Source organism: Mustela nigripes, chromosome 4 (assembly GCF_022355385.1).
Source record: "Mustela nigripes isolate SB6536 chromosome 4, MUSNIG.SB6536, whole genome shotgun sequence".
Taxonomy (NCBI): domain Eukaryota; kingdom Metazoa; phylum Chordata; class Mammalia; order Carnivora; family Mustelidae; genus Mustela; species Mustela nigripes.
Genome location: NC_081560.1, coordinates 122,623,358 through 122,642,477, shown reverse-complemented (window position 1 = coordinate 122,642,477; position 19,120 = coordinate 122,623,358). Strand labels below are relative to the sequence as shown.

The following is a 19,120-nucleotide window of genomic DNA, read 5'->3' as shown; positions in this document are numbered from 1 at the left end:
AGAGAGGGAAGCAGGCTCCCTGCTTCCCTCTCTCTCTCTCTCTCTCTGCCTGCCTCTCCATCTACTTGTGATTTCTCTCTGTCAAATAAATACATAAAATCCTAAAAAAAAAAAAAAAAAAGAAAATTGATGATTTATTAAAGGAGAGGTCTTCTTTTTTTTTTTTTTTAAAGATTTTATTCATTTATTTGTCAGAGAGGGAGCACAAGCAGACAGAGTGGCAGGCATATATATATATATATATATATATATATATATATATATTCCAGTGTTTAATGATGTAGAGTTTAGGCACCAATCCAATTCTTATATCTTTAGGTGTTTTTCCCTCTGAAGCTTCTATCTTTCTTTGTCATTAACATTTGAAAATTCCCAGAGGATGTGTCTTGTGGAATACTTCTCATTAAGTTAGTCTGCAAACACTCAATTTTTAAAAATGTGATCTTCTTTAAATGAGAAAAGTTTCTTTTATAATTATCTCTTTCCATGCTTTTTTTGTTCTGCTGCCTTTTTCTTTACTTTCTCTAATTATAGATTATATCTTCCAGATCAGTCTTCCATCTCATTTTTTTTCTTTCTTTCATGGTTTATTCTCTACTCTTTCACTTTGAATTTTTGGGAAATTTTACTGCATTATTTTCTATTAATATAAATTATTAAGTTCCTTCTTCCAACTGTTCTTTATTGTTTTTTTTCCTTGAGTTTTAATTTGACAATCTTGTTTTCCTTTGTTAGCAAGATCATGAATTTACAATAAGATCATGAATTAACATTATTCTTATAGCTAGTTCACATGATTTTACTGACAAAATTGAACCTTGAATCTGCAGAGAAAATTAAATTTCTTCTCTTTAGGCTGTAACTAATTTAAAGTATACCTTAAACCTTCATGTTTTATTATCTAGAAGGAAGAAATAAATAAATAAACCAGTCCAATTTTAATTAACCCAACTATGCAGTATTTAATCTCTCTTGGATAAAAAACAAACAAACAAACAAAAAACAAACAAACAAAAAAACCACAAATAGAAACAAAAAACTCAGTGTTTCAGTGATGCCAATTTCTCCTCCTGCAATCCCCCCCCCACCAAAAGAAGTGACTTCATGTGCATCTATGTGGTGGTGTGTGGAGTGAGATATATGGGGGAGAGTGTCACCAATGGGATCTCATTATGATGTGAATGAAAATGTGGCTTTAGGCGCTCTGCTTCTTCTCCTCTTTGTCATGACATTCCTTGTTGCCCTGGGTCTTCAGATGGCCCATGGTCTTGCTTAGGTGCCAGTGGTGAGGACACCTTTTCTTTGTTGAAGTGTAACTCTGGAGTTCCATTGTCTGGGCAGTTTGAGACTCTCTTTGAAGCCCTCTGTGAGGCCACTGTCCCTGGGGCAAAGATTCACTCCTTAGCTAGATTCTCAGCTAAGATGGTGTTTATGACACTAAAAAGGGCACTAAAATTCAAAGCTCCCCTGTCCCTCACAACAGTGTGGTTCTTTTTGGTCTGTTTTTGATAGGGCTTCTGCAGTCTGTAAGGCTGTGTGAGGATGGGAAACCCTACTCTGCTCTTGGTGGTATCTTCTTTTACATAACAAAACTTCCTTCTATGTTTGTCCACGTTTGTCACTCTTCTGTCATCATGATTACTCTTCTCACAAATACCATATATCAGAAATATGGAAGCCAAACTTTTATTCCCATCTTTTCTCTGTATCTGCCAGATGTGGGAGCAGTAATAATCAGAAGGGAGGTTACTAGCTCTAAGTCCTTATTGTTCTGTAGCTTTTATGCTAAACTGAGTGTGAAGACCTTTCTATCCCAACACGGTGACCCAGCTCCCAAGGCTACTGACTCTTTCTATCAGACCGATTTATAAGTTAGAAGCTGAAATTCTTGTTCCTACTCTCAGCATGCCCATCTAAAATATATTTCAATCTTTCCCAAAAATACTGATGTGCTGGGTAGACGAGAAATGATGCCTTGCTACCCAGAAGACATGAAAGAAGCTCATAAGTAATATTCAGTTGTTCTCATAAATTTTATAGAGTGGTGAATAATTTATTTTTCAATCACCTCTTCTATTTCCTATAGTGAATCAGTGTCAATAGGAATACTCATTTCCAATAAGGGGACATGCAATGTCCCCTTTCCTGAGAGCAGTTTTCCTAATACACTCCTTTTCCTCTCTTGACTTGCTCATCTTTTGGACCAGGAGAAAATGCTTTCATATGATTTATATATAATTAAGGAAGGCTGAAGGTGTGTTTTATCTAAGATTGGGTTTCTTGTGGCTGTAATCTTTCAGAGACAGAGAATTTTAGGTACAGATGAGTTGCAAGAAAATCTTTCTGGAGGGTGTCTGGATGGCTCAGTCATTAAGTGTCTATTTTCAGCTGAAGTCAGGATTCCTGAGTCCTGGGATCGAGTTCCACATCAGGACCATTGCTCACTGGGGAGTTTGCTTCTCCCTCTCCCTCCTCCCCTCCCTCTTCTCCTTCTCTCTCTCTCTCTCTCCCAAGTAAATAAGTAAGGTTTTTTAAAAAAGAAAGAAAGAAAGAAAGAAAGAAAACCTATCTGGAATAGTGACAAGAACAAAAGGCAAACCTGTATTCAGTTTAAATGATCACCTTTGCCATCCTGACCCCTACATAGAATGGTGGGAGATTGTGACAGATTTTCGTAGACTAAGACAAATGGTATCTCAGGTAAGGTGCTACCTCCCATCCAACCCATGGGTCTTGAGCCGCTGTGTTCTTCTGACCTTGACTTTGTGAGGATGTGATGGTCATCCATGACCATGTAAACTGGGGGAAACGTTCTCTCAATTAGATTAACACATAGGGCCCCGACACCTTCCTCCAGTGCTTTCTCCTCCCTTACACCAGCACAAATTCCTTGTTGTATCTGTTATTAGGTGGATTATGCCATCTACATATTTTAGCACCAGGGCACAGTTTTATTCTTTATTAAATTTTACATTTTATTTACATTTTGCTTTTACTTTGTTTTGTTTTACTTGCCAAACTAGATGCCAAGCTCAGTAAGATTGCTTACGGTTCTTGAATAGTTTTGGAATTTTATGGCCTTTACCCTCCTTTTTTTTATTTTTCAAGATTTTATTTAATAGAGAGTGAGTGAGAGCAGAAGCAGGAGGAGCAGCAGAGGGGAAGGAAGAAGCAGATTCCTTGCCAAGCAAGGAGCCCGATGTGGGGCACGATCCCAGGATACTGGGATCATGATCTGAGCCAAGGGCAGATGCTTAACCAATTGAGCCACCCAAGCGCCCCATCCTACTTTAAATAAATGTATTCAGTTGTTTATCAGCTTTCCTCTTTTTGAGCTCTATTTATGAAAAACTGTGATATCTTTTCATGGGATTATTTGATGAATTTTATTTTTATAAAATTAAATTTTTATAAAATTAAATTATATTAAATTTTATTTATTTTTATTTTGAAATACTTTGTTAAGGATTCCTATTATATTAGTTGCTTATCATTTAAGTCAATCTAAGTGATCTTTTCGCTCCAAAGATCAGTCTGCCTTGAACTGTTTTTCATTCTCTGAGCATATGGTGTGTTTCTAAGTCTGTATATTTCCTCAGTCCAAACAGTGTTACCAAGGGCAATATTTCTAAAATGAGTTTTTCTACTTTAATCAATTGTTCAGTAAACAAAGGGTTAAAAATGAAATGGCATCGGCTCCATAGTTAATCTTTTCTCTAATTTTGTTTTTAGATACTACTGGGTACTCTAGGGTTTGGCTGTGAAGTTCTTTGCCTTCCCTTACATAAAAGGTTATTTTGAAACTTTAATGGTTTTCTCTAGGATTTTTTTCATTCTCACAGTAAATAAAACAGATTGTTCATATCCTATCCTGTTTAAAAAATTTTAAGAGCTATTTATTCAAACGCATTTAACATACTAAAACTTCCTGCAGTCTCTCATCTGCCTCCTGAGTTTGTCACCATCCTTCTGTATGACTGATATCACTACAGATAACGTAGTAGAGTCCTGGAGGACTCCACGCATTCATCCCAGTAGGCCAGCATGACTCTGCCATGCACAGGTGTGACTAAGAGCAGCCTGTCCTCTCATCTGCAGGAAGAGAGACTTAGCTGGGACACCTAGTTTTCTGCTCAAGACACTCTGCAGTTCCCATCTATCTGACCTTTATTTTCTCACGTGAATTATTGCTTTATATGTGCATGTTTGGGGCAGGGTTGAACATTCAGTCTCGTTGACAACTCTTGATAAAGAGCAAGCACTTAGTATGTGCCAAGTGTTTACACGTCGGTGACATCATTCAGTCTTCCTAAAAATCCACATAGGTGTTATTTCCCATTCCGTGTGTGGGAGGTAAGTGGACAGAATTATACAGGATTAGTGGAACTGATAGTACACAGGGTCTGTCTCACACTAAGGGCCATTTCTCCCTAATTTTATTTTGCTGCTGCTTAACTGTGCTAGCAGTAAAAATATGGGAGTTCATAGATTTTGAGAGTCATCAATTTTTCAATGATCTAAGTCACTGATGCATATTCCACAATAAATGGGCTTCTCTAAGTGATGCAGCTATATTAATATATATAGCTGATTGGAAACATTATTCATAACACATTGTGTCAAGTGCACTGCATGGAACATTTAACAAGACAGACCATATTCTAATTATATTCTTACAATACAATTAAAGGATTTAAGTCAAGCCAGCATCTGGAAGAAATCACTTGCAAATACTGTGTCTCATAAAGGACATGTACTCAGAATATATAAAGAACTCTGAAGATTCAATAATAAGAGAACCCAATAAAATAAAAGAAAAACTATCTGAACATTCACTCTAACCGAAAAGATGTTTGGATGAAAAATAAGAATGCAAGAAGATATTCAACATCATGAGAGAGATGCAATTTAAAGCCTACATGAGGTCCCTCTAAACACATATCAAAAATTCTAAAATTAATAAAATCCTGCAAAAGTTTCTGGAAATCAGCTTGGCAATTAAAAAAAATATATTAAACATACACTCACCATATGACCTTGCCTCTTCATTCTTATATATATACCTAAAAGAAATAAAAAGCACATCTTTTTGCAAAGATTTGGATACGAATGTGCACAACACCAACCCAGGAACAACACAAATGTCCATCAGCAGATAAGCATATAAACATTGTGTTATACCAATGCAATGAAATATTCAAAATTAAAAGGGAATGATATGCACAACAACGTGTAGAAATCTCAGAATACTCAGGCAGAGTGGATGAAGCCAGACAAAAGAACTAGCGTGTGTTCTATCTCCCCATGGTTGCATAATTCTAGAAGTCAAAAACTAGTCAATGTCAGAGGCCATTGGCAGTTGGGAGTGGAGAGTTCAGAAAGGGGCAGGGGGAGCTTATGGGGATGGTGGACCTTCACAGTCTTGGTGGTGATGATAGTTTCACAGTGCTTACATATGTGAAACTTGTCAAATTACATACTGCACATATACAAAATACCTTGTATGTCAAAACTCAACATAAGCTCCTAAAAAGTACTTATTGTGGATGGTGTTGAAAGTACAAGTGACATAAAAGAAAATTCCAAATAGAATCCTTCAGTACCAAATCCTTGGTCACCATTGTGGGAGAGCGGAATATGAATTCTAACTGGAAGTTTAAAAAGAAAAAAGTATACAAGAAGAAAAAGTAAAAATGATTTATTTTCCACTGTGGGCTGGAAGTAAGTTGTTTCTCCTGAAGTATGTACAGTTTTGTTTTCTTTTCCTGTAGTTCATTGAAGAAAAAACTGAGCCTGAAACCAGAACAAGGAAAGGCCAATTCTATCCAGATGTATGAAATTCATCACTTTTAAATAGTATCACTTAATAATCATTGTAAATATTCAAATGAAATCAATTTCCCCCAAATGAATGTCTTATTATTTTTCATATTTAGACATAATTTTAACATTTATTTCCATTTAATTTAAAATAGCATCACATTACCTTTTTTCATTTATATTTTCTTTATATTCTTTTGAAACAGTGTTGAAATGAAACTATCAGATTTGGTAGTAAATGGACTTGCATACAAATCAGTTAATGAGGAGCAGAAGAGGAATATAGTTAGAATTTCAATGGGTAAATGTAAGCACTTTATTTACATCAAGTTCTTATATGTAAATCTAGACACAATATGAATCAGAGATATGCACATCTTTATAAAGCATCTCTTCATCATAGAAATTTTCACGTGACTTCATTAATAATTACAAAGGCCTGGTGTTATAATGCATTCCCAAAAGATCCCAAGGAGAGGGGAGCAGATATAGAGACTATGATTCATCAGTTCACATGTTCTGGCAGAGTTGAATTCAGTCCAGAAGTGCAAAGGAAGTGAAGTCCTAATTGATACTCTGCCTATTCCTAGTTGTCTGATAACCTCTCAGTCAGATATAAAGATAAGCAGTGCCCTTGGCTGAGCCCTGTCCCACCCTGCTTCCTTGTGTAGCCCTCTTGGGAATTTCGTTAGCAATTTGAAGTTCCAAACTAACAAGTGCAGTACAAAGGATATCTGTAATTTTTGTGAGCACACCCTTTAAAAGACTCCTATCCAAGAGATTTATAAATATGTGAATATGTTATCATTTAAAATACACAAATTAATATCATAAGTTTGTGTACACACAGAATTCGTAACTTGAGATATGCACAGTTTTCTCTGTTACTTTAAAAATGTGGAGGGAAATACTTTAGAAATGTGGAGAGAAATAGGAAAACCTGGGTACTTACCCAGGAAGATCTGTCTTCCCAGAGTAAGTAGAATATAGAAGGGGATTAAAAAAAAGCCTGGAAAATATGATAGCTAGATCATTCTTTTTAAAATTTGTATTTTTATTTTTTACACCTAGATCATTCTTGCAGGAAATAGGTATTGGAAGTAATGACTGCAAAATATCAATAATTCTTAGCTATCTTTCCTGGTGTGAAACTGTAAAAACAAGAGCTTGATATTTCTCTAATGTCAGATTTTAGAATGAATGAGAAAAGCCAAGTCATTTAGTTCTTTTTTTTTTAAATTTAATTTTTTTTTCTGTGTGCCAGCATTCATTGTTTATGAACCACATCCAGTGCTCCATGCAATATGCACCCCCCACAATACCCACCACCAGCAGACCCAGCCCACCACTTCCCTTCCCTCCAAAACCCTCAGTTTGTTTCTCAGAGTCCAGTCTCTCATGCTTCATCTCCCCTTCCGATTTTACCCAACTCACTTCTCCTCTCCTTCACCCAATGTCCTCCGTGTTATTCCTTATGTTTCACAAGTAAGAAAAACCATATAATTGACTTTCTCTGCTTGACTTATTTCACTCAGCATAATCTCCTCCAGTCCTGTCCATGTTGATACAAAAGTTGGGTATTCATCCTTTCTGATGGAGGCATAATACTCCATTGTATATATGGACCATAGCTTCTGTATCCTTTTGTCTGTTGAAGGACATTTTGGCTCCCTCCACATTGCTGCTATGAACATTGGGGTACAGATGGCCCATCTTTTCACTACATCTGTATCATTGGGGTAAATACCCAATAGTGCAATTGCAGGATCATAGGGTAGCTCTATTTTTAATTTTGGAGGAATCTCCACATTTTTTTACAACGTCATTTAGTTCTATAAGCTTAGAAATCAATTAAAAGATGTTTTCCTGTGTGAGGAGAAACTAGTCTAACTTTTTTAAAAGTAAAATAAAAATGGAATATTTTCCCATTATTATACACAGATCATATTTATGTGTTCTTTAATTTACTGGCATTCATGTGAATTTCACTTAACTTACAGCTTAATGACCTGTTTCCATATTTGTAATGTATAAAAACAATGCTAGAGAATAAAACTCATTGAACTCTATTGTGAAAGTAATTTTTTATTATCTTCAACAGCTGAATCTGAGAGAGACAGAGACACTGAGACACAGGGTTGGGGGAAAGGCAGGAAGGAGACTGTGTAGGCGGATCTATGGGTTCTTCTTGTAGTAATATATAACTAGATTATCTGTTCTTTTTCTTTTTTCTACTTATGAATAAAGTAATTTATTTCCGTGGAATAAATCACATTGAGACATAAAATAATTTTCCACCAGTGCGGACCACTTCTTCCATATTTTCCACTTATGCAAAATCATTGTGCTTAAAACAAAGCCATACTGACAATTTACTCATTTTGTGTTTCCTTGTAAAATCCTCCACTCTGAAAAACTGGCAATCAATTTTATTGACTGATAGCTGAGTAAAATCATGGCTAGGAAAAATAATTTAAAAGTTATATATATTTTTATTAGATAAAAGATTTTAAAATAAGCTTCTTTTTACACTGAGAATCTCTATAGCATAATGAGATTTGATAACACATAAAAATGTTAGAATCCACTTTATACATGACTTTTCCCCTTTTACCTGAAGGTAATTTTTCAAAGGTGTATATTTGCTGGGATATATAAATATTAAGCTGAACACTTCTTAGATAGCCATATTTTCTTTAAGATACCTCCTGTCATCTAAGTGTAAAATTAGATTGGAGACATTATTCATCCCTTTTATACTATCTAGGGAAAAAAAAAAAGCTCTCCAAATTTAACTAAATTAGATTCCAGGGTACTTACACTAAAATATAAGAATATATACATTTACAACACCCATCCTATAAAAGTGTCCAGTAGGAATTTATTCTAAAATTCATTTTTTTTTTGAATAGCCATGAAATGTGTGTGATAGAAATTCTGAAATTGGTTTTATTTGGAGGTAATATTTTGGAACACATTTATTTATTTTATTCTAAAGCTTTTCATCAAATGAAGCTTAAGTACTTTTAAGTGCTGCAGTGTAGTTTTGAAATATAAGCCAGAATAAATTCAAGAGGTAGCTCTTGGCTTCAGTCTTCCCTGGGTGATTATTTGAAAGGGAGAGATGTTTGGGTCAAGACAGAAAAAGAAAACAAAGAAACAAAGAAAAAACACTTCCTCTGTGGCCTGGAACACCAACTTGAGAAGTCACACTCTATCACAGAGGAAATTCCCCTGACAGCATCATTTAAAGCTGGTTTTCTATGAGTTCTCTTGCATTTCACTGAACTAGATTACAAATCAAGCCAATTTGGCATGAACTACATTTACTCTGAGGAGAATAGTGCTTCAAAGCTCATGCTCTGGTTAAAGATGTAAATTGACCACTCATAGCTGTGGTCAGAATGAATGCTACTAATTCACTTCCAGTCCCACTGTCCTCTGTGACCCTAACTGTCAAGACAGCAACAGGAGGCATTCGGGTTGCTATATTTTTGATTAACTAGATGACCATCACTATTTTAAATAGGATCTTTTTTTTTTTTTTTTGAAGACTTGCTTTACCTTAAAATGGAAACTTGAAAACACATTTCACATCATTTTTTTTTTTCATAAAAGAAAATGTTCTTAAAATGAAATCCTTATTATAGATGGCATGTCATTAGAAAGGAGAGGATTCCCAATAGTAGAATGTATATATGAAAGTCTAATCATTTTGGGGAAGAGCAGTGGTGCCTTTTTTTTTTTTTTTTTAATTCACTGCCCCCTTAGGTGTTAGGAGAGATTTACTTAATTTCTGCAGTTCCCCCCCCCCCCCGTAGTTTTTTTTTTTTTTTTTAAGACTTTATTTATTTATTTAACAGACAGATCACAAGTAGGCAGAGCGGCAGGCAGAGAGAGAGGGGGCTCCCTGCCAAGCAGAGAACCTGATGTGGGGCTCAATCCCAGGACCCTGAGATCATGACCTGAGCCGAAGGCAGAGGCTTTAACCCACTGAGCCACCCAGGTACTCCCGTTTTTTTTTTTTTTTAATGTATTTTTATTTTCAAAAATTAAATATTTTATTTATTTATTTGAGAGAGACAGAGAGAGTGAGAGAGAGCATGAGTGGAGAAAAGAGGGAGAAGCAGCCTCCCTGCTCAGCAGAAAACCCCATGCAGGGCTCAATCCCAGGATCCTGGGATCATGACCTGAGCAGAAGGCAGATGCTTAACGGACTGAGCTACACCCGTGCCCCTGTTTGTTTGAACAAAGAGTTTGTTTGTTTGTTTGTTTGTTGTTTACCCAATGCTGACTCTTTATAATATCAGTAAGAGCATAGCTATGGAGAAGTAAGTATTTTCTGAGGTTCAAACTATGGAAAAAATTCAACATTTAAAGCATGGTGCCTATGATATTACTTTCATAGGTAAAAATGCAAAATTATAGCAGGCTATATGAAACAAATTTTAATTGTTTTAGCTATAAAGGTAAAAATGATTTTCTAATATGTCTATTAACAACATTAGGGAAAGTCATATTGTTAAAAGTTCATTTCTTAAATCTGTTACTAATAAAGATAGGAGATCCTTTCTTTTCTTCAGTGATTTTTTTTTCTTTTTTGATGCTAAAATAAAACTTCGTCTTCTATATTCAGTATCTAAATAATGTAGATTTAGTCATTCAACAAGGGAATACAGCTGGGGTCACTCAAGTTTCTAGACTCTGACAGTCTAGTCACGAATGAAACAGAAAAGAAACCTGTCTCCATTGGCACTTACTCTTAACCAATACTAGTATTTTCCATTGCTTTTCCAATGCATTTTTAAAATTAGAAACATGTAACTGGTGACATTGTTGTTCACAACTTCAAAACACCTTTGAGATAACATTTAAAAATAAAATGATACATTATTTTTAAAACTTTAGCTTTTAAGACACTTACTTGAAAAAGTATCACCAATTGGTTAATTTAGATTCCACACCATTCTGATGATTTGAATTAATCTTTGAAAATGGAGGTGCAGCCTAATTTGTTTCTGTCATTGGTTACACGGCTCCTACTTCCCTGGCTTTTGAGGTGGGAAATAAGATTCCAAGTACAGGGGATTCCCAGTGTTAATTATGGTGCTTCCTATGGTGAATTAATGCTGAAGACTTTGCATCAGTAATCCACACTTGGGAAGTTAAGAGAAAGGATGTATTAAAATAAATAAATAAATAAATAAAAGTTCTTCTGCCAAACAGTGTTTGAAAGATTTGAAAGATTTTATCCTATTTCTGTACCCTAATATGTGTGAGGCTTCCAAATTATATTATTGAGAAAGAAAATAAAAATACTTCCTTTAAACTATTAACTCAGTACCTATGTCTCTGAACTCAGATAGTAAGTGCATTAAATATAGCTTCTGAATAACTCTCATATGACCATATTCATCTGCCTCAAGGCATAGAAGAGGCAAAACCACTTCCTTACGTTCACTCTCCCAGAGAGAATACAAGTCTGTTTATCATTCCCCTTTAATTCCTACTGACCCCACTGACATACCCCTCAAAGGTCCCCTGCTCCAAAGCTCCTGAACACACACGGCAACCAAACTATGTTCTCATTTTTACCTTGGGAGAAAAACCCAAAAGTATCAAAGTATCAAAGACATTTAAAATCATCACAAATTGCAGAGGACCTTCCTTCTGCATTTTATAAGTGTTGTTTAAAAGTCAGAAACGATACTGGAAGTCAATGCTGTATTTAATTCTACCTTGCCTGTGTATCTCCATCTGAAATTTCAGTGGAACTTTTATCACAGATATAGAATATTTTTGGAGAGAACCTAGAGTATTCTCCTTTTTTTTTTTAATTAAGGTGTTTTTTTTTTTTTAATTACAGTAGAGTTAACTTACAGTGTTGTATTATGTTTGGGTGTACAATATGATGGCTCAACAGTTCATACATTGCTACATTGCTCCATGCTCATCGTTAGGGCCCTCTTAATCCTCTTCCACTGATAGCACAACCCACTTCCCCTCTGGTGACCATCAGTGTGTTCTCTAGAGTTTAGGGTCTGTTTCTTGGTTTTTCCTTCTCTCTCTCTCTCTCTTTTACATTTGCCCATTTGTTTTGTTTCTTAAATTCCATATCAGTGAAATCATATGGTATTTGTTTTTTTCTAACTTACTTCACTTAGCATTATAGTTTCTAGCTCCATCAAGAAAATACAAAAACACTAATTCAAAAATATTATTCTTTTTTCCTTTCAATATAATACCTTTAAATTATATACAGAAGGGACGCCTGGGTGGCTCAGTGGGTTAAGCCGCTGCTTTCGGCTCAGGTCATGATCTCAGGGTACTGGGATCGAGTCCCACATCGGGCTCTCTGCTCAGCAGGGAGCCTGCTTCCTCCTCTCTCTCTCTGCCTGCCTCTCTGCCTACTTGTAATCTCTGTCAAATAAATAAATAAAATCTTTAAAAAATAATAAAAAAAATAAATTATATACAGAAAAATGTATTTGTAAATGACAACATCAATAGGAAGTCAGCTAGATGTTACATAAATGCATTTTGTATTCCTGTATTTTATCCCATTAAAGACAAAATTTCCTTCAACATATGACATTTTAATATAAATATTACTAAAATCTAGTATGTACCTAATTTCTTATATGGGAATATACAAATTAACATTCTTCCTCCTGATTTAGGGCCATCATTACAAATTTTGATTATTGTACCCAATTTTTTTTTTTTTAATTTTTTATTTTTGATAAACATATATTTTTATCCCCAGGGGTACAGGTCTGTGAATCAACAGGTTTACACACTTCACAGCACTCACCAAATCACATACCCTCCCCAATGTCCATAATCCCACCCCCTTCTCCCAAACCCCCTCCCCCCGGTGAGATAACAAACAAGGACCCAGTCTACTCAAGGGATCCTTGTCAGTAGCACTTTGAGTATCTACACATTACACATTCTGTTGTATTTGTTGGTTGATGGTGACGAGAGGTGTGGTATGTGAGAACTTAATATGGAATCTGGATATAGAATATTGAATCAGGGTTTAGGGCTTATCCCAAACACACATGAATCTACTTCAGGAAATTGGAAAGATGACTTTAGCTGAATCTCTAATGTTTTATTTTCTTTTTAAATTTAAGATTTATTCAAGAGAGAGAAAGAGAGAGAGCACATGGTGGGGGGAAACAGAGGGAGATGGAAAAAAAGAATCTCAAGCAAACCCCCAACTGAATATAGAGCCTGACTTAGGACTCCATCCTACCGCCCTGAGATCATGACCTGAGCCAAAATCAAGACTCAGACACTCAACCAACTGAGCCACCCAGGTGCCCCTCCCTTCTTTTGAATGAGCTCTGAAGCCAGTTTTGAAAATGTTAACATTAAAAACCATTTTAGTTATAATATTAATCTGGAAACCGTCCTCAAAGAAATATTGACACTCGATAGCTATAAATTAACAAACCGTAGATTCATATTTATTTGTGGTTTTATACAAACTATATTTATGTACTATGCCATATCATAAAGTATGAATCTGCATATATTTATGAATTATATTTTATAAATTAGAATATTGATATTACTAATAAGATTACATTTTTTATATTGAAGAGGAAACCAACATCCAGTGGACTTTTTCCAACATCTGCATATATTTCTTATGCTGTCCTCTGCACTCTAAAAGTACTTTGTTATTACAATTTATTTTACTAAATACTATTGTACAGTTTTCCATTTTCATGTTGTATTGTATAATATGCATCTTTAAGAACCAGACAGCCCTTAGTTTGACCCAATCTTTGCCACTTTCTTAGTATGTGTCATTGGAAGAACCAGTTAAACTTGATGAGCTTCAATTATTTTGATGCTAAGATAAGGTTTTATAATAAAAATTATATCTTTTCAGAGCACAATAACAAAAACTCATCTTGAGCACTGAACATATAGAAGGCTCAAGAATTATACATATAAATTATTTTATCTATAGCTCACATCTCTGTGGTGTAGGTGTTATTATCATACTTGTATTAGAAAAGAAAAAATTAAGGAACAGAGTTGGAGTCATTTCCCCCACGTTGTAACTGTGGTTTTAAGGACTTGATGGTTTCTTCAATCGGCTAGTTGTGAAAATAATGGAATCTGCTCTCTTATGATTGGTATAAATGGAGGATAGTCCAAGGCTGATCAAGCAATGTAGGTTCTGACTCTCCCTATGGTACATCTTTATATTTGTAAATCGCAATAGACACTAATACCACATACATGTGACAAGGAGTGTGTGCAGATGGTGAGCACTTTGGAAATCATTTTGCCCCTATGATGCTTGATTAAAAGCTCTTGGAGGGTAAGATTCAACATCTTATTTCATTGTTTTATTTCTTTACTTTTTAAAGATTATTTATTTATTTATTTGACACAGAGAGAGAGAGAGATCACAAGTAGGCAGAAGGGCAGGCAGAGAGAGAGAGGGGGAAGCAGGCCCTGTGCTGAGCAGAGAGCCCAATGTTCCCGGGACCCTGAGACAATGACCTGAGCAGAAGGCAGAGCCGTAACCCACTGAGCCACCCAGGCACCCCATTATTTCACTGTTTTATCTCTTACATAACAAATAAATGTTGTTCAATATGTCTTGGTTCCTATGTAATGCTTAAAAATGTTAGAATAATTTTCAAGAAATTATTAACATGGAGCACCTGGATGGCTCAGTTGTTAGACATCTGCCTTTGGCTCAGGTCATGATCCCAGGGTCCTGGGATGAGTCCAGCATTAGGCTCCCTGCTCTGCAAGAAGCCTGATTTTCCCTTTCTTACTCCCACTCCTTGTGTTCCCTCTCTCACTGTGTCTGTCTCTGCCAAATAAATAAATAAAATCTTAAAAAAAAAAAAGAAAAAAATTGTTGATAAATTGTTGTCTTTGAGGAAGGAGCTGATGATGGAAAAGACGTGAATAGATTTTGTCTATTCATCAAGATGCTAATGTCCTCTCCAATACTTCTATGCCAAATTCTGCATTTAAATTAAAAAAGCAGGGGCACCTGCGTGGCTCAGTGGGTTAAGCCCAGGTCATGATCTCAGGGTCCTGGGATAGAGCCCCGCATCGGGCTCTCTGCCAGGCAGGGATCCTGCTTCCTGCTCTCTCTCTGCCTGCCTCTCTGCCTACTTGTGATCTCTCTCTCTCTCAAATAAATAAATTAAATTAAATTAAAAATGCATATATTTTATGCAAACTGATTTCTATATGAATACATGCTTGCATCTTTATTAAAAAGTAATATTTGTTTCCTTGAGATGCTCAGTGTTTAATAGTGCAGGAAATTGTGTTATTGAAAATATCAATCATACATTGACCTCAGGGATATAATTGATTAGATGGAGCTTCTTTAGCAGCAAGTAAATTGGTTAAAAAAAATATGCATTATACCCATGGACCAATATTATAGAGCTTATATTTTTAATGGCTTTATGGAAGTTTGATAATGATAGCCTTAATCTGTAGGTAGTTATTTTCATTAGATGCTGAATTTGAAAATATGTAGACTATAAATCAACTTTATTATCAATCAGCACTTTGCATATCTGACTACAATATCAAATTACTGAGTGTATAATGGAAATTTCCAAGTTTCTTTGAATAAACAATGAGATTTCTCACAGCTGTGGCTTTATTAGAATAAAATATAAGCCAAATGAAAAAACCATTTCAAACTGTAAACCACCAAGTGAGAGGTAGCTAAGGTTGTGAATAAACTATTTAAGTATAAAAATACATTAGAAATTTAAGATGGTTATTATTTCTTTTGGATAATGATTTACTTTTTTCAGATACTTTGATTTCCATTCTAAATCTTAAATAAAATTTTAGGTTACAACTTCTTTACATAGTATTTTTTTTTCCTAGTCATTTTATTTACAAGGGACTTAGCACAGTGAGGTTATAAGTTATTCATTAGCATAAAGTTTTCAAATCTATTTGCTGTCTGAAATGTGCAGTTGGTTGCTTGGCTAATGGGCAGCAAGCCCACTGGAATAGTTCGCATTCTTCTCCTTGTATCGATAGAGTCTTTATGTAAGAAAAAACTAACATGGATGTTGTTATGTTCCCACCACAAAACTATCACGCTGAGGTAATTTTCTGGAAAATCTAGGAAGATTATACATTTTGTAGAAGCTACTTTACACAATTATGTTTAGTCCTTTAACAGTTCACAAACTTCACGTTGAAATTTTTATTTAGATAGATTTCACCCATTGGTTATCTCTATTAAAGTTTATAACTACTCATAACCTTATCAGGGGATAATAATACAGAATATAAGTGATTTTAGACTAAAATACCTGACAACATTATTAAACCCTGTAGACTTATATATTTAAAAAAGTATGCCTAAAAAATGTGTTTCAGTTCATTTCAGAGTTGGTAGCATTTATAACCCAAAAGGTCAAATTTACCATTTATTTAAGACAAGCCTGCCCAGAAAATTGGTGTAACTTATGGAATTTCTTACCTTTAGAAATCAGTTTTTTTTTAAGCTTTTAGAATTCATAGAATAGTTCTAGAACATTTCCAACATGACAGGTTTGTCCTTTGAGACCTTGGTTTGGTGCCTCAACACTGTGAGATCTGCTTGGCTAAGAATGGATGCTGAGGCATTTCTCTTTTCTTAGAAATGAGAAGTCAAATATCACATTTTCCAGACTGTACTTTCCTTGACATATTTGGCTTATCAGAGATTGATGGCTTGCTCTTGTGATTATTTCCTCAGTCCCATAGTTGCAAGACACTTAGTGACTCAGAGAAATTGTCCACTTCATAATCTAACTATACCAACCATGATGCAAGGATATTTGTTGGTGAGGGAATTAAAAGTTTGTATCATCTTCATCACCAGACTAAAATGGTACCTGTAAAACTTCCCACTTAATCTGATGAAATAATCTAGGGCAAATGAATGCAGAGTTATATTAAGATATAAACTGTAATTATGCTAACATACTCCATACAGGGATCTACAAATATCCTCAAATGAGCTATTCACTGATATGTTTGATTAATAGATTGAGTAGATACAGATTGACTTAAAGTACATAGAGTAGATATAGATTTTCTTTGAAAATGTTACTTGGGAACTTTCAGAATGTTTCTAGGCCATCATCCAGGTTGAGTATTTTCTGAGCTGAAGTGGTTCTGTTTCTTGTAACTTGAAGAAATGAATGAAAGCATCAGGAAATTGCTTTCTCATTGTACACAACATTTATAATTTCTCTCCCCTCTGGCTATTTAGTAAAATTAGTAAATAAATATCTGCTTGTTCCGGGAAAAAAAGTAAAATTATGTAAGAATAATTACTTCAACAAAAAGATGAGTTAAAGATGATTTATTTTGAGCCTTCTTAAGCATGCCCACTTGCTTTGATCCCAACTCACTCGACTAAGGAGGCTAGGTCTGTAATAGCTCTTCCTGACTCACAGCCATGCCCACACCTTGCTTTGTCCAACCCGCTATAGCAAAATCAATTGTTTCGTCACCTTTCTTACCTTGAAATTGTTACAATCACAGCAGTTTATCACTCGCTTATTTTTTTTTTTTTTTTTTTTTTTTTTTTTTTTTAATTTTTTATTTTTTATAAACATATATTTTTATCCCCAGGGGTACAGGTCTGTGAATCACCAGGTTTACACACTTCACAGCACTCACCAAATCACATACCCTCCCCAATGTCCATAATCCCACCCCCTTCTCCCAAACCCCCTCCCCCCGGCAACCCTCAGTTTGTTGTGAGATTAAGAGTCACTTATGGTTTGTCTCCCTCCCAATCCCATCTTGTTTCATTTATTCTTCTACCCACTTAAGCCTCCATGTTGCATCACCACTTCCTCATATCAGGGAGATCATATGATAGTTGTCTTTCTCTGCTTGACTTATTTCGCTAAGCATGATACGCTCTAGTTCCATCCATGTTGTTGCAAATGGCAAGATTTCATTTCTTTTGATGGCTGCATAGTATTCCATTGTGTATATATACCACATCTTCTTGATCCATTCATCTGTCCATCACTCGCTTATTTTTATTCGGATGCCATTGTCTGAAGATATGAAGGGATGTAGAGGGCATTTTATAGCTTTTCAGTCATCAAGCATACACTGCTTGATCTTCATGAGGATGAAAATATAGTCAAAATTAGGAACTAGAATACTTTATATGTGGGTCTCCTTTACAAGTATAAGGTAATACTGATTTGTTGAATAAAAACAATTTATTCTAAGCCAATAAACATTCAGTTATCTCAACCTGAAAAGATGGAATATGATTTTTTTTTTTAAAGATTTATTTATTTATTTGACAGACAGAGATCACAAGTAGGCAGAGAGGCAGACAGAGAGAGAGGAGGAAGCAGGCTCCCTGCTGAGCAGAGAGCCCGATGCGGGGCTTGATCCCAGGACCCTGGGATCATGACCTGAGCCGAAAGCAGAGGCTTTAACCCACTGAGCCACCCAGGCGCCCCATGATTTTTTTTTTTTTAAAGAATCTTCCTATGTGTTTACTTTATTCTATTAAAGGAGAGGTCTCAGGCAGACTAGAGTTTCATTGGATTTTCCCTTTTTCTCCACACATGCTCGTTTTTCTTGGGATGCTAAGCTAATTCTGTGCAGGTTATTATAGTTTTCTTCCTCTAAGACTTCTTCTGTAGCTGGCTGGTTTTTCTTTTTTTTTTTTTTTCCCTAATTCTTTGTTTCTGGAATTCAGAATGCATAAGAATGGCTGACCTCACTGTTTATGGCTGAGATTTATTCTCATATCCTCTGAAGAGTCTGGAAGTTACACCAACTCCAGAGAGCCAGAGGGTTCAGAATCTGAGTTTTCTTCTTACTGTCAAGCCAGAGACCTTAGCTGTATAACTTCTGATAAATCTATTCAGTTCAAGCAGCGCTACTGAACCCTGGCTGCACATTGGAATTAATTTAGAGATCTCTAGGTCCTGAAACTGAACTAGAAATTCTGATTTAATTGGTCTGAGGTATGGATATCTTAAAGCTCCACACACAATTCTAATACGTGGTGACCGTTGAGAGCCACCCTTTAAAACGGGGCTCAGATCCTAAGATGGCCATGGAGCTACAAGGGAGGCTCAGCGTTCCAGGGCTTGTTTTCAAAATAAGTAAACACTTCTCACAAAGTAGCCCTGTAAATAACGGTTTCAAGACTCTTGTTCTGTTTTGATTCGTTGTTGTCCATCTAGTTGAGCTGAATGGGGGGATAGGAGTGAAAGAAAGGTATATGAGATATTTTTAGGTGGAATTT

The 19,120-nt window shown here is 35.5% G+C and overlaps 1 long non-coding RNA gene across 1 annotated transcript in view; it reads left to right on the top strand.

Moving 5' to 3' along the window:
• The window catches only part of LOC132015192 (uncharacterized), a 500,917-nt gene that overhangs the window by 254,872 nt on the left and 226,925 nt on the right, over window positions 1-19,120 (top strand). The window lies entirely within an intron of this gene.